At 35.8% G+C, this 15,000-nt stretch overlaps 1 protein-coding gene across 1 annotated transcript in view; it reads left to right on the top strand.

The window, feature by feature from the left end:
• LOC122808354 (deoxyribonuclease gamma-like) overlaps positions 1 to 15,000 on the top strand; it is a 248,208-nt gene that overhangs the window by 284 nt on the left and 232,924 nt on the right. The window lies entirely within an intron of this gene.

Raw genomic sequence — 15,000 nt, 5'->3', positions numbered from 1 at the left:
AGGGTACAGGGAATGGAACAGTAGAAGGATAAGTCAGTTTCATCATTTTACATAGTGAGTAAATGTATCCTGCTTTGGAATGTACTGTTACAATTATCATACCCTCTTAACCATTCGCATAATTTGCAGCAAATGTTAGGTGTATTTACTGTACCTTGCACGGAACATTTACTGCAAGTTAACAGACAACATAGTACAATTTGTAGAGGAGAATAATAAGAAAAGCATTTTATCCACAAGCTTTAAAATTAACAAAAGGCAATAAATACAAACATAAATAGAGAAACAAATAAATACAGTAGGCATTTTTGAATTTTGTTTTCTTTATAATATAAGCAAAGAAAAGGTTATACAAATGCATATTTAAAGTTACTTCAGCACACAAGCATTTAAAATAAAACAGCAACCAGTTTGTAACAGTACCCTATCAGACATTCAATACTGCTTTCAGTTCCAAAATTATGAAAATTTAAATGTGATTTAACACAAGTAACATCAAACTTCAAAAGGCACTACTATACTTTTTAAGCATGTTCTCAGGGTTTATTCCCATGATGTGGGGTGCTGAAACTACCACAACACACACACACAATATATATATATATATATATATATATATATATATATATATATATATATATATGTACACACACACACACACACACACATATATATATATATATATATATATATATATATATATATGCATGCATGCTAACTCCAAGATCATTGTACCTCAAAGAAGAGAGAACATTACAGCAATTTCAGAGTTTGTGTGTGTGTGTGTGTGTGTGTGTGTGTGTGTGTGTGTGTGTGTGTGTGTGTGTGTGTGTGTGTGTGTGTGTGTGTGTGTGTGTGTGCTCACGCTGAAATACTTGCAGTCCTGAGGATCACATGCTCAACCATGCAGTGTGAACTCACTTGTGACCATCTTATTTTTTCTGAAATTTATACACTCATTTTACATAATATTCAGGGGACACTAGCTGGACTGGAACCTCTTTAACTGGTCACATCATTTCTGATTGAATGCTAGGTGCTGAAACACAAATTGAAATGCTTTTAAGATATATTACTTGAAATGCCTACATCATTCGAAGTCTTTATAGTAAATGAAGTAAGGAACTCTATAACTACTAAGTCTGAGTGATGCCAAGGTGACCTGAGTTCAAGTAATAGCTTGGGCACTGGAAGAGACAGCTTATGGCTTGCCCATCACAGAGACAGGGCATGGTGGTTCCATCTAGCTAGCTAATTCAAGTGGAGACCTGCACAAAAATAAGAGCCAGAAGTGAGAGGATGTGGTTTGTGGCCTGCCAGCCTGGTGACGGTAGCCCTTGTCTGCAAGGAGGAAGGAGTGAGATGCTCCAATAGACAGGTATAGGGTGCCCCTGTGGTGATACAAAGATTCACATCACCACCAGAATGCAGGTTACAGCTACAGAAAAAATGCCCCCAACTCACATTCTGAATGATATGAAGCTGGTGGAGGGGCTAAACATTACATTGTTCCTGCAGTCTCCACAGGGCCCCCGTCAAGTGTGATGAAGCCAGGGGAAGGGGAAAAGAGATGCAGGGGTGCAAATGACTCTCATGGCTCCCTGGATTATTGCCCTTCTAGACGGATCTCAATGGGCTCAAATCTAACCAGAGATGCTCAATGGTTGGTAGGCAAAGAAGGCAAAACTGGGTCCAAATTACAATGATTTTTAGGGGCAACCCCCCAGCAGTCTATATATCTATATCTATCTATCTATCTATATATATATATATATATATATATATATATATATATATATATAGATCTACCTGAAAACACCGAAAGTCCACAACGCGGACAACGAGAACACCAACACCAGAAGATCGACAATGGAGAAGACCGAAAGTTGAGAATCCTGATGCTGAGAACACCGACATGTTAAGGTAAGTGTGCGAGAGGGACAGACGTTAGGGTCAGGGTGTGGGTAGGTAAGTGTGTGATAGTGACAGACTTAAGCGTTAGGGGTGGATTAAGTGAGTTAGGGTTAGGGTGCGTGTAAGGTAAGTGTGCAATAGTGACGGACTTAAGGGTTAGGGGCAGATTAAATGAGTTAGGGTTAGGGTGCGGGTAAGGTAAGTGTGCGATAGTGACAGACTTAAGGGTTAGGGGCAGATTAAGTGAGTTAGGGTTAGGGTGTGGGTAAGGTAAGTGTGCAATAGTGACGGACCTTAGGGTTAGGGTTTGGGTTAAGGTTAGTGCATAGATAGTTGTGCATGTAAGGTTTAGTGTAGGTTTGTAAGGTTTTTGGTGTGCTTGTGTTGTGTGTGAGTTTTTCGGGAAAGGTATTTGTTTTGTTGATTGTTGGGATTATGGTTTGTCGGGCATGTGAAGTTTCGTATTTTTTGAATTTTCAGTTTTGTCGTGTTGGTTATTTCGTTGTCAGTGTTTTAGCGTTTCGGTGTTATCAGGTAGACCCATATATATATATATATATATATATAGAGAGAGAGAGAGAGAGAGAGAGAGAGATACATATATATATCTATAAAATTACTGTCTCTGATGTGGCAATCATAAGGTTAAAATAATTTAGTAGTGGGGGTGAAGTGCTACATATTTTATTTCATGGATTAATATTATGTGTTCTATTTGTTTTCAGCATCTCACATCATTTTCTGTGCTAATACATTTCAGAATTATTTTTTGAGATTTCAGTTTTGATCTATTCTACAATGATCTTGTGTGCATTTTTTTTTTTTTTTACTGGTAACAGTTTACAGTTATGAGACTCAAAACAGTGAGTCGTGGAACAACATTCCCTAATATCTATGTATTTTAGCAAAAGAATAACTGCAGGTGAAAATCCATGATGAAAGGTGAAGCTGGTATGTTTAGTCAGCTCCCTATTGAAATATCAACACTCAACATGTCAAAAAAAAGACCGAAAACCCAGGAAAAGAGTGAATCTCGAAGACTGGTCTTCTCCTTTAAACTTTTTTCTGCAAATTGCCCTACACCTCCCAGATTTATATATACCAACTCCAAGATTGACATACTTTGGAGAAAAGGGAATATTCCTGGAAATGTCCATCTTGGACTTGGCATATATACATCTGTTCTTTTGGCATTCAGTCTCCTTATTCTGTGACTTGGACTAGTTGGTCCCAACATTTCAAATGGTTACCAATAAAGGGAGGCTAAATTATGAACTGGGAAACAGAGAATAACATTTCTAAGCTCTACAAGGTACAGAACCATTTCAAGGTCTATAAGAATAAGTGCAAGTGTCCCAACCAGGGCAATATAAGCTAAACTTTAAGGACTGCACTCAAAGGAAAAGAGGATGTGGTTAAAAACATATGGAAAAAGAAAACATTTTATTTACAGAAGCTTCAGTGGAACAGAATGGGAGGTAAAATAGAAAGTGCAATGACAATACTGAAAGCATTGTCTTACCAAGAACAAAGGTGGCAGCTTAGCACAGAGGATTAAGGCTGTGAATCTCTAAATAGCTTCATGCTGTAGTCAAATGTTTGATTCCCTAGGCTCAATCCCCACTTGATTTCAGAAGGACTCTGAACGAATCACTTAACCAAACAATGGTCATGGTTCATTCCTGAAAAAAGGTCAGTGTGCCTTATTCACTAATAATAATAATAATAATAATAATAATAATTGATATGAATGATGGAGAAGGGAGAGTGAAAAGCAGCAGATAAGTAGGGCAGAAACTGGGGTTCACAGAGGTGTTTGTGTGAAGAAGTAATTAGGCAGTCAAACAAAGGAAAAATAGAGAGATCTGCAAGAATATGGCAGTTTGACTTAAATAAGAAGAATTTAGAAGTTATTAGACTGAAAAGTGGACGACAAATCATCAGAGAGCTACAGAAGATATATAATCTCTATAAAACTTCTGCATTTTGACTTTTGGAGTGCAATAGTTTGGAAATGGGAATCTTCTTTGATGTAGAAGGTAGAACACTCCGAAGACACTGAGCAGAAGGAGAAAATGCTTTGCTGAAAGACAGCATGGTAGATGTAGGATGAGGGGTGACAACTGGGTAACAGAAAATATGTTAAATCTGAGTACATGGGAACAAACTCTTCAGATCTGCAGATCATTAAAATGTGAAAAAATATAGTGTAAATGAGTGTTTTGCAAGGGCTAGTGTTTGTACTCTTTAACAATATTATGCAACCTCAGAGAGAGTATGTACAAGCTAGGGTTGTGGGGTACGTTAGAGCTTATTCCCTGCAAAAAACAATTCTTTTGCACTATATTGCTCGATATTTTGATGAAATTCCAATTTCATGAATTTATTCTAATGACCTTCAATTTAACAGTTCATAGTTTGATATTTCGTTGTTGAAGTCCATTATCCTGACTATCCTCAGAGTGAGTAGGTGTTAATTTTAAAAGAAGGAAGGAGCAGTAGCCATTATTGAGGAGGTTATGAATGAAGTTTGGAAAATTAAGAGTCACTCTTTCCTTCGTAGGCAGACATTTCACTTCAGCTACTGAGACAAAGTGATGGCCAGATAAGGGTGACTTGAAGCGGTTCATAAAAGGGGAAGGGCACACTTTAGTGAAGAAAGACAATATTTAAGTGCAAATATTCTGTCTTCTGGTGTCACCAGTCTAGACAGCTTCCACTATAAGTAGATGAAGCTCAAATTGCTCTGTATTGGAATTCCAAAACTCCATTCACAGAAAAAAAATAAAAACAGTTGAAAATGCATTTTAAGTGAACTTTGCAGGGTGCAAGCCCCCCTATACCCCCTATATCCCCTGGGATCTATATCACATCATCAGAAACACAAACGATCGAATCACTATTCGGTGAACACACTTTGCCGAAACCTCACTCCATCGAACATCCATTTAATTGAAGTTTTTCGAAGGGAAAAACAATATTTCACCAACCTAGCAAACGTCACAAAATTTAAAAAATTTAAAACCCACCCAAGTGAGGGGCTGTGCCCCCATACCCCCAAATGTGGGGGGCTAAACCCTCACCCCACCAACTAAATATACCAACTCTGAGATCATACCACAGTGGGGAAAAGGGCAAATTCCAAATGACAGCCAACCATTGTTTTTCCATGTGAAAAACTTTGATTAAATGGCCGTTTGATGGAGTGAGGTTTCGACAAAGTGTGTTCGCTGAATAGTGATTTGATGATTGGGGTTTTTGATGATGTAATATAGATCCCATCCCCTGAACTTATATGTATCAACTACACAGTTGCACCAACTCGAAGAAGGGGGAGAAATTCCCCCCCACCAAAGGGCATCACTGCCAGCACAACTTGACGATACTAATTTCCTGTGGAGGAGCGCCAATCCTCAGCAAGTTGAACCATGGACAAATTACACTCAGGAATCTAATCTTCATCTACCAGAGGGCTAATGGTCTAGAGAGCTCATAGGCTGCTGCAAGCTGATTGCAAAAGGTTATGCAGTTACAAGGGGTGAGCACAGATACAGTAAGAAAATAATCAAATAAAACACCTAGATAAATGCAGAAATGGAGAAAGCAGAAACTGGGAAGGGATCAGAAATACCTAGAGAAAGGGTTTGAGATAGGTGTAGAAAAGTACTGTAATTTATTTGCTTGATTTTGATGATGTTTCTTAGCAGAAACCAGATTCCACAGATGACAAATGTTATTTTACTGGTGAGAAAATATGGGCTTCAGTATGACTGACGTTTCTACTCAATAACTGGAAAATGTATATAACGAGTGCAGGGATCACTATCCGAGAGAAGATTTAACTTATTAAAGACTGAAAAGTACTCAAAATTATGAACTCCAGTTATGGGGGGGGGGGTTAAAGAAATATATGAGGATGTAAAAAAGGTTCATGTTTAACTGATAGGCAGATTATTTATTAAAATGTTGTGAGTATTGTTTGGTTATTTATGGTTTAATGAAGTTTAATACCCCCCAAAAAAAATAAGACAGGATCATTCACTCATAAAGAAAGAAGGTAAAAGGGACACAAGAGCTGTGAGGTACCCCAGAATCAGGTAGGTAACTATTTCATATAGCAGAATTAAATTTGTCTCTGGCAATTATGCGGGTAAGGCAATCCTTCCACCATGAGAAAGGGCCAGAACCAAAACTGAAGTTACAGAGTTGATTGCCTGACTTAAGGTTGAAAATGATCCATGGACTAGTTTACTTACCTTGTAATCAAATGAAATAAATAAGGAAACGTAAAAGGTAATCAAATGAAATAAATAAGGAAACATAAAAGGTAATCAAATTAAATAAATAAGGAAACATAAAAAAAAAAATCAAAGGTCCATTTAAAATCTACAAAACGGCTCCTGTGATGTAGCCTTGTATCCTGTTGTTCTGGGTGGAAATACAAACAACTTTTCATCACCAGTTCTCCCATGCATATAACACATCTGTTCTACATAGACCTAAAAGTGGCTTAACCTACACAGACTATGAGCTCTCCGTTTGATGGGAACTAGAATATAATGCATATTTATTGGTGTCTTCCACCACCTGATGATAGACAATTTTTTTCAGACTTTTGGAAAGGTTAAGAAAAATAGATGTGAAAGCAGGTCAAAGATTGACAAATCATTCATGTTAGAGTGTCCTCGGTAGTGGGGCAATAATAGTATTTTTAGTAATAATGCTGGTTTTCATTTTTAGAAAGGATTTAATATTTATAGTCTGGCTGTGTTTCTTGGAAACATGTAAAGTCAGGTTTGATAAATGTTATATATACAGAAATTATATCATTTTTACAGGACTAGAAAGTTTAGCAATATTCCACCCAAATATTTTTATGGTGTTATAAAGTAAAAAATGAAAAAAACTATTGTGCGATGTAAATATGTTATAATGAATATCTGGATGAATTGCATTTCACAATGCAGATATATTTTGCACATCGAGGATGACATTTATCTGGAAAGTACTGCAGACGAATAAGCTATGCATGCAGACAGAGGAAAATGAGACCTAAGTGCAGAGTCCTCCCCTGTCTGTGAAAGCATATTTAGTTGCACTGGCAGAGGAAGTGTTGTTTAAGCTAGAGGACCTGGAGGGTGGACATGTTGGAAAATTCTTTAAACTGCTATAGTAATCAAGTTAGTATTGTCCTTCTTTTTTGGCATGAATACTGTTTGGAAAATTGGAGATAGAAAAGTCATTCTGGAAAAATGTTTTCAGATGTAAAGAGTTAAAGCATAAAAAATGAAGCCTTGGATTTGTCACACAGTCATATAACTGATGAAGCTTGTCACTAAACGAGAATGCAAAATGCAGCAGCTGCGGTGCCCCCTACAGGTCATTAATGGCATGCATGACCTAACAGGTCAGCTCCTTCTTGTGATGCTGGTTGAGCTGTCTGCTTAAAACATCAAATAAAGAGATTTTAACTTGTGCATGATGCTGAGATAAAAAATGATTCTAATCGAATTAAAACTTCAGCTCTTCTTGTCAAAGAGTTAAGAAGTCCCTTCCTTGTTTCTTCAAGCAGAATATGGCTTTTTGATGGCATTTAGTTGATTCTTTTCAGCACCCACTTCAGCCTTCCTCATTCCCTACAGCAGCTGGGTCTATAGATTTAGATATTTTTTTAAATTATGCTTTCAGTGAAATGGGACATCACTGCTGAACATTTTAATTTCACATATCATTTCTGTTTCTGGTGTTGTCTTTTCAGTTTCTGATGTACCTTATACATAGGAGCTTGTGTAGTTTCAAAAGTCTGCAAAACCTTACTGGCAGTTTGTAGTTCTAGCTTCGACTACATCTACATGAAGGTTATTTTTCTGTTGCAGACCAAAGCCACTATGTACTCAGCAACTGTATATGATCTTCTCACTGCTCCAAGAAGGCATCATTCAGCATGAGAAGAAGTAGCTCCTGATTCTAAAATGGAGTTCCTGTTTGTAGGTGTCTTACCACCTCAGAATCTTTCTGCAAATCCCTGTTAGCTTCAAGGATGTGGCTAAAGGCTGAGGATGTGAGATACTGCTGGAGCTAACATATATATAAAATTTAACCCACACTGGCAACTTAGCCAGTCCTAACCTGTACATTGACCTATGAACTTTTGCCAGTAGGACCCTACTGGAAAGGGGGTACACATTTTTCTATCAGAATAATCCATGAACAAGTAAACTTAGGAGCCTGCAGTGTAACTAGGCAGGATATTATCATGAAAGAAAGATATGAACAAATGGCTAGGGCTAAACTTGCAGCTTTCTGGAGAAGCATCCAAGAGTTTGCAGCAAAGAACCAATCATCTAAGAAGAGAAAGGTTTGAACACCTTGTCTGCACAAGTAAGCATCTATGAGTAGTAAGTTCGTTGAAAAGACTTCTTCCACCAACAAATTAAAAAGGAACCCATTTGTAGATTTCTACAGTTTTAATTTACATGACTATTATTATCTGATGTCTTTCAGTTTGGGTGTTTACAGACCTGTTGTTTTTTTTAATATCATGTTATTATATCTTTCTTGATTGTATAAAGTTTAGGTTTTAAACATTTAAATGCACTGCGGGTGCTGAATACAGTCTATAAAAAGAAAGGTTTCCAAACTAAAAAGGGTAAGGGTTTACCCTGAAACTGATAGCTCTTCTATGACATTTCCTGTTTTCATGTGCAAATAAGCACTCTCCACATCTGGAAAGCCATTCAAGTCCACTTTCAAAATGAAGGAATGAACATCCAAGTTCCTGTAAACAATGCATTGGGTATGACCACTGCTACCCAGAAAAGACCTCATATAGTATCTCCTGGTCACAGAGCTTTATCAGGACATGGTGAATTACAATATTTTGCAAGAAGTCCTACACCTCTAGCTGTGTTTGAGTTCTCTGACTTTTATCACATACAAACTCGACTTCCACTCAGCTCGAACAGAGAATCGACCAAGTTGGTTTAAAGTATTTAATGTTCCAACCACAAAAAATCACACAAGCCAACTGTTATTAACACACGTAATACAAGAACAGGTTAAGCGCTTTCATCCGAAATATTCAGACTTCCTCAGAACCAATGAAAGCAGGCTAATACCTTCTATTTAAATCTTTTTTGGCGCCAACACAAATCTTAAAGGGACACTACTATTTCATCTAATACATGATAAACTAGTGATTTGACCATATCATAATTACACTTAAGGAAATTTTTTAAAAAATCTTAAAAATATATTTTAAAAACAGTTGCTTAAATATCATTCATCCTAATGTCAGATCATATATACATCTAAATTACAGTAATAATAATAAATAATAATTTTGAATGATACAATGTATAAGAAATGTAGTGAATATATAGAAATATATTGAAATATTAAAATATATAAATATATCTACAACTGTTCCACTTGATATAGGGACATACAATGTATTAATAGGATGGCTATAAAAATATATAATAGTATGATATAATATAGTGTACAATAAAGTGCATTTACAGTGGCTATTATCAAAATGCAAAGACCTCACAACAAAAACTAAGTGTGGCGTCTATTTCACTTCATGAGAAGAAAGGGTTTTAAACTTATATATTCATTGATGCCAGGGGGGGTAGTGGCATCAAGGATAATTTGCCATTTACTTTCCAGTAAACTTAAATACACTTTCCAATTACCCATATCTACATGTGTTTCAACCTTATCAATGATACAAAACTTAAAAGTGTGTTCTTTCCCTTTGTCAATCATATGCTTACTAAGTGCATTTTTGGTGTCTCCCTTTCCCACTTTATAAGTGTGTTCATAAATCCTTTCGGTCTTACCCACATAGTAAGCTTGACAGCATACACATGTGGCAAGGTAAACAACCCTTTGTGTATTACAATTACCCGTTAAGCATTTACATTTGCTTTTTATACCATTATTTAGTACAATACTTTTACTCTCATTTATATATTGACACTGTCGACAGGATCCACACTTAACAGTACCCTTTTTATAATTCATACTTTTATTATTAGATTGTGATCCGCATTCCAGTATCTTTTTGATATTTCTCGATGTTTTGTAGACTACTACTGGTTGAATCCCTACAATTGGGCCTATCGTCTCAGTACTAGTTAATAACTGCCAGTGTTTCCGTAAAATTTCTTTTACAATGTTAGTGTATGCATTAAACATGATAACACATACCTTCCTATCCTCATGTTCATTATTCACCTTAATAGGTCTAGTCTTCCCTAAAAGGGGTGGAAATCTATTACCCCACTGACTTTTCACATACTCTACAACATCATCTAACATACTCTTGGGATATTCTCGTTCAGTAAACATCTTATGGATGAGATTAAGTTCTTCAATCATATTTTCCTTCTTGGATGTCATTCTGGCCCCACGAATACATTGTCCCTTTACAACATTTTTAAAAATGTGTGGTGGATGATTACTCCCAAATTGGATATAATCATTCGAAAATGTTGCTTTCCTATACAATTTGGATGAAAAGCCATCACCTTCAACGCTGATGTAAGTGTCCAAGTATGGAATGCCAACCTGACTGATTTGGTGTGTAAATTGTAAAAATTCAGTAGTATTATTTATATACTTCATAAAATCACATATGATGTTAGTTGGTCCATTCCATACTATAAATAAATCATCCAAAAATCTCGTATATAGGGAGATGTATTTGTAATATTCACTGGTGAATATATATGTATGTTCCCACTCGAGCATAACCAAGTTGGCAAATATGGGTGCACAAGATGCACCCATAGCTACCCCTCGTGTTTGTCTATAATATTCACCTTGATATTGTATGTAGTTATGGTCCAGAATAAGGCTCATCATATCTACCATAAGGTTGACTTTGTCCCAAGTTAGTCCTGAAAACTTCCTTAAACTATTACTGAAGAATTCTAAACCAATCGTTTTGGGTATGCATGAAAATAGATCTTTGACGTCAATGGTCAGTAACGTAATGTCCTTTCTCCATATATCTGGTGTTAATTTACTTAGAAAGTCCCAAGAATCTTTAATCAAATGTGGGACTTTGGAATAAATATGCTTAGTCCATTGATCGATTACTACACCTATATTGAACGTCTTTGATCGTGAACCAGATATAATAGGTCTGAAGGGGGTTACCTATTATATCTGGTTCACGATCAAAGACGTTCAATATAGGTGTAGTAATCGATCAATGGACTAAGCATATTTATTCCAAAGTCCCACATTTGATTAAAGATTCTTGGGACTTTCTAAGTAAATTAACACCAGATATATGGAGAAAGGACATTACGTTACTGACCATTGACGTCAAAGATCTATTTTCATGCATACCCAAAACGATTGGTTTAGAATTCTTCAGTAATAGTTTAAGGAAGTTTTCAGGACTAACTTGGGACAAAGTCAACCTTATGGTAGATATGATGAGCCTTATTCTGGACCATAACTACATACAATATCAAGGTGAATATTATAGACAAACACGAGGGGTAGCTATGGGTGCATCTTGTGCACCCATATTTGCCAACTTGGTTATGCTCAGTGGAATATATATATATTCACCAGTGAATATTACAAATACATCCCTATATACTTAGATTTTGGATGATTTATTTATAGTATGGAATGGACCAACTAACATCACATGTGATTTTATGAAGTATATAAATAATACTACTGAATTTTTACAATTTACACACCAAATCAGTCAGGTTGGCATTCCATACTTGGACACTTACATCAGCGTTGAAGGTGATGGCTTTTCATCCAAATTGTATAGGAAAGCAACATTTTCGAATGATTATATCCAATTTGGGAGTAATCATCCACCACACATTTTTAAAAATGTTGTAAAGGGACAATGTGAATGACATCCAAGAAGAAATATGATTGAAGAACTTAATCTTATCCATAAGATGTTTACTGAACGAGAATATCCCAAGAGCATGTTAGATGATGTTGTAGAGTATGTGAAAAGTCAGTGGGGTAATAGATTTCCACCCTTTAGGGAAGACTAGACCTATTAAGGTGAATAATGAACATGAGGATAGGAAGGTATGTTATCATGTTTAATGCATACACTAACATTGTAAAGAAATTTTACGAAACACTGGCAGTTATTAACTAGTACTGAGACGATAGGCCCAATTGAGGATTCAACCAGTAGTATACAAAACATCGAAATATCAAAAGATACTGGAATGCGGATCACAATCTAATAATAAAAGTATGAATTATAAAAGGGTACTGTTATGTGGATCCTGTCGACAGTGTCAATATATAAATGAGAGTAAAAGTATTGTACTAAATAATGGTATAAAAGCAAATGTAAATGCTTAAAGGGTTGTTTACTGCCATGTATGCTGTCAAGCTTACTATGTGGGTAAGACCGAAAGGAAATTAAAAACCCGCATTTATGAACACACTTATAAAGTGGGAAAGGGAGACACCAAAAATGCACTTAGTAAGCATATGATTGACAAAGGGAAAGAACATACTTTTAAGTTTTGTATCATTGATAAGGTTGAAACATATGTAGATATGGGTAATTGGAAAGTGTATTTAAGTTTACTGGAAAGTAAATGGCAAATTATTCTTGATGCCACTACCCCCCCTGGCATCAATGAATATATAAGTTTAAAACCCTTTCTTCTCATGAAGTGAAAAAGACGTCACACTTAGTTTTTGTAGTGAAGTCTTTGTATTTTGATAATAGCCACTGTAAATGCACTTTATTGTATACCATATTATATCATACTATCATATATTTTTATAGCCATCCTATTAATACATTGTATGTCCCTATATTAAGTGGAACAGTTGTAGATATATTTATATATTTTAATATTTCAATATATTTCTATATATTCACTACATTTCTTACACATTGTATCATATAAAATTATTATTTATTATAATCACTGTAATTTAGATGTATATATGATCTGACATCAGGATGAATGATATTTAAGCAACTGTTTTAAAATATATTTTAAGATTTTAAAAGTTTCCTTAAGTGTAATTATGATATGGTCAAATCACTAGTTTATCATGTATTAGATGAAATAGTAGTGTCCCTTTAAGATTTGTGTTGGCGCCAAAAAAGATTTAAATAGAAGGTATTAGCCTGCTTTCATTGGTTCTGAGGAAGTCTGAATAGTTCGGATGGTAACCTGTTCTTGTATTACGTGTGTCAATAATAGTTGGCTTGTGTGTTTTTTTGTGGTCGGAAAATTAAATACTTTAAACCAACTTGGTCGATTCTCTGTTCGAGCTGAGTGGAAGTCGAGTCTGTGGATTGAGCGTGGTGGTGTTTTTCCTATTTTTATCACATACAAAGACAGATGACAATTAATGATATTTTTAAATATCACTTTATTGATAAAAATCTAATAAAATAATTATTATACATTCACTAATTTTTGAGAGCCAATTTCATCAGTTTACAATGAAATACAACAACAAAACTTTTTCTATGTACTATTGTCTTACACGTGACACACTTCAAACATATTCATAAACTAGTGGAGTCCTGGTGCTATCTAACAAAACACATAGACAGAACAAACAATTTTATATTGAAATGGGTCTCCTACAGATGTTCGAAATTTCAAAAAGCCGAAGCCCATATGGCCGAGAACATATGTTCGACTTTTGAAATTTCGAACGTTCTGAACGGACCGCTCCTCATTGCACGGAATTGGAGAATTTCCATTTACCGCACTGTAGTGCAATCTCGGAGTTGGTATATTAAAGTTAAGGGGGTTGTGGGGGGGCATAGCAGTATACCTCTGCTCGCATCTTTAAAATAATGTAATTTTGTTTTTATTTATTTTTTGCATGTTCAAAATTTCAGGAGTCGAACATATGGTCTCAGCCATATGGGTTTCAGCTTTCTGAAATTTCGATCATGTATAGTAGACCCATTGAGATACATTTTTGCCATGCCTGTTACTAAATATAGATAGCTATATTTGGCCTCATTCCATTTTAATCTAATCCACCTTGCCACAACAACAACAACAAAAGCAAACAATACCTGGCATGTTGTTGACAGACGACTTCTTACTGGGCCTTTCACGAGGGTTAAGAAGTAACAAGTTTTTCCCACAGCAGTTGTGTCTTTTGGTATAGTAATTATTGTTAATTAATTCATTATCACCTGTAGCATAGCTAAATAACTATTAAAAATCAGTATTTGAGATAAATTTGTTGTTTAGCATACCCATTTAATATACTAACACTTCACACTCTCATATTCAACACTCTCCTCTTTGCTCTAGCAAACATTTCAACCAAAGTAAACAACTGTTAAGTAATCCTCCATCTTAGGTCACAGTGCCCATTCATTTCATATCCAAGAGTTTGCAATAGAATCTTTTACCTATACAACATGATCTTAACAGCCTTTCTTAAATAACTGAACACCATCAAAACTACCAGTGGAACTCAAAAAAAACCTCACACTAACAATCATCATAATCAGTAACTTCTATCACTTCAGATTCTTTTATCAGTATCAAGTGCCTGAAGTCCAGTCTGTGCAGACAATTAAAATTCGGACACTTCCAAATGATCCCTAATATTCACCTGTTATATACTATAGCAATAACCCATGCCTGGGTGTGGGTAATGCTAAATTTACCCACGTTTGGCGTGGTTTGGTCCCAGGGTGAAGCCCGAGGAACCAACCAAAGCCAACCGTGGTTAAATTTAGCATTACCCACACCCAGAAGTGGGTTATTGCTATTATACCATGACATTATTTAAGAAAAGAAACTATTACTTTTCTTAAATAATGGCATAGTATAATGCCTGTTTACTGCCTTTCCGCAGATGTCTGGCATCGCGGCAGTTCTGATGTACTGCGCGCGCAGTACATCAGAGTGTGAGCAAAAAGCGGAGAAAGCAAGATCTCCGTTGCTTTTTAGTGTTCGCTATGTTAAATGAGTTTAACATAGCGAGACAGTTTGAAATAAGCAACGGACATCTCCGTTGCTTATTTTAAAACTGTCTCGCTATGTTAAACTCATTTAACATAGTGAGACACTAAAAAGC

This window comes from Protopterus annectens, chromosome 8.part0 (genome assembly GCF_019279795.1).
Source record: "Protopterus annectens isolate FY-2018-M chromosome 8.part0, PAN1.0, whole genome shotgun sequence".
NCBI classification, from domain to species: domain Eukaryota; kingdom Metazoa; phylum Chordata; order Ceratodontiformes; family Protopteridae; genus Protopterus; species Protopterus annectens.
The sequence above is the reverse complement of the archived record's forward strand: the minus strand, read 5'-3'. Positions and strand labels throughout refer to the sequence as shown.